General features: G+C 33.1%; 1 protein-coding gene across 3 annotated transcripts in view; it reads right to left on the reverse strand.

The window, feature by feature from the left end:
• LOC106883001 (cationic amino acid transporter 3) overlaps window positions 1-2,272 on the reverse strand; it is a 132,534-nt gene that overhangs the window by 10,025 nt on the left and 120,237 nt on the right. The window lies entirely within an intron of this gene.

The raw sequence follows: 2,272 nt of genomic DNA on the forward strand, positions 1-2,272 counted from the left end.
ATATATTATTATATGTATTTATTTTCTACAAGTTAATAATTAACTCGGACAAAATAAATTTGTTAATAGATACCAGGGTAACAAAGATCACAAAATGACTGTGGTGTAACTCCTGTTTATGAGGTTGAGACTCCTTGTTATTTTGGGTACTTGAGTAAAAATATAATTTTAGTAAATGGAGTAAAACGCATATTTTAAATGAATTCTTTTAAAGAATTCATTTAAAATATACGTTTTACTCCATTTACTAAATATATATATATATATATGAGAGACAGACATGCTCTAGTGACTCTTTTCATACATATACATCCATGTGTGTACGTATTCGTATATGGTATGAATATAGACTCATATGAATACTTATTTTGCCAGTGGTCAAATGCAAACTTGTGTAAATAGATCCGTTTTCCTAAAAGCGTTATCAGTGTTAGGGAAGCAACTAGCGAATACTCATGTTGCAGCTTTAAGGAAATGAAGCCATATTAATGCTATCGGATTAGCAAAGGTATAGCTCTCATCAATTATGCCTGACTGCTAGTCGCAGCTATTAACTTATTCTTATCTCATATCTTGCGAGAAGCCAATATTTTACCGCTGCTTCCCTGGCTGAGCGATGAATGTGTTTGTGAAAGTAAAATCCGTGACTAAATTTAACTATTACTTTTGCAAGACATTCAATACTATGTAGGCTCATCGTAGATTCCTTTTAGCTTTCTATAAATTTGTGCATGATGAAGTAAATGTTGTTAAAATGGGAATATCTTCTTTCTTTGCGTACCATGTCCAGAATGTAAGACAGGTAATCGTGTATTGCCACAATTATCTGTTTTTGTTTTGTGTAACTGATACACTTCATAATGTTTAATGCCTCTTTCTTCCAGCCATTTCGTTTGTCAAGCATGGCATCCATATCATTCTTCTCCTTCCTCTGCTTCTTTCTCCTTCAATTTTTCCGGTCGTCGTTAAATTCTCCAGGGCCTCTTTCTTCCTCATATGAGCAAGAAATCTCAGTTTCCTACTCACCCCAACCCAGGTCAACACTTCTTCACTAGACACTTTCTCTTCTATCCTCAATATTTTCCTTTAGAACCACATTTCACATCTCTGCAAGCACTTTCTCATTTCAGTTGCTATAGACCATGCCTGGTTTCCATACATTAATGTGGAGTAGACATAAAGGTCCAATATACGGCTTTTGGTCTTGATACTCAAAGTACAGATTCTCAGGATGTTATATAAGTTTGAGAATGCAAAATTTGTTTTCACTTTTCGTCGTTTGATCTCCTTCACACATCTTGCATCTTCACTGATCAAAACTAATGCATTTATTTTAAAACAAAACGCATACTTTTCAATGAAGTTCTGTGAATTCGTTGTTAGTATTCAAGAGATTCTTCTACATCAATTTATATCTCGTCTCTTGAATTCTGCTTAAATTCCATTTCTCTTTCAACCAGTGAGTGTTTATATATAAATTAATTAAAGGACATACTAAAAAATAGTCATTCCAGATGATAACAAAATTAATATCTTAGCACATTAATTTCCGGGAATTATATTTTTTCTCGTGAATTGTTTGCCTTTGTATAGAGAATCTTTTCCCCTGGTGGCTGGAAATTGATTTCGGCGTTACACGAATCAGTTGCAGCGCAGACTTGAATACGAGTATTTGGGGGTCTCTCTTCAGGGTAACACGTGCTGATGGCGTCAAGGTGATTTTATTTTGCCAGTGCAGAAACCGGTCCACGTGAGTCCATATATACGTAAATGTACGTTAGGAGATTTTATTAACCTGATCTACTTTGGTTGGTTTCTGTAGTTATCATCAGTGTAATTTTGGTGATTTAAATAAGAGTTTTGATGGTTATTTCCAGCAGGTAGACATACTTAGTATGTCCTTTGCTTAATTTAAATCATTCAGCTATTAAATGCTTTTCTTGGGTCTGCAAACGCCTATATTATTAATTCTGTTATAGTTTTTGTTTTTTTTAAATAGTCATTCCAGATAACAAAATTCATAATATCTTAGCAAATTAATTTTCGAGATTATATATGTATGTATGTGTAAATATATTATATATATACATATATGTGTGTGTGTGTTGATATTTGTGTCTGCCTGTTTTTGTTTATTTCCACCCGACAACTGGCGTTGATTGTTCAGCGTTTGAGATTGTACAATAATACTGGTGTCGATTTGTTCGAGATGTCAGACCGGCATAGTCATATATATATATGTATATATATATATATATATATATATATATAT

The sequence above is a fragment of the Octopus bimaculoides genome, chromosome 12, assembly GCF_001194135.2.
Source record: "Octopus bimaculoides isolate UCB-OBI-ISO-001 chromosome 12, ASM119413v2, whole genome shotgun sequence".
Lineage (NCBI taxonomy): Eukaryota > Metazoa > Mollusca > Cephalopoda > Octopoda > Octopodidae > Octopus > Octopus bimaculoides.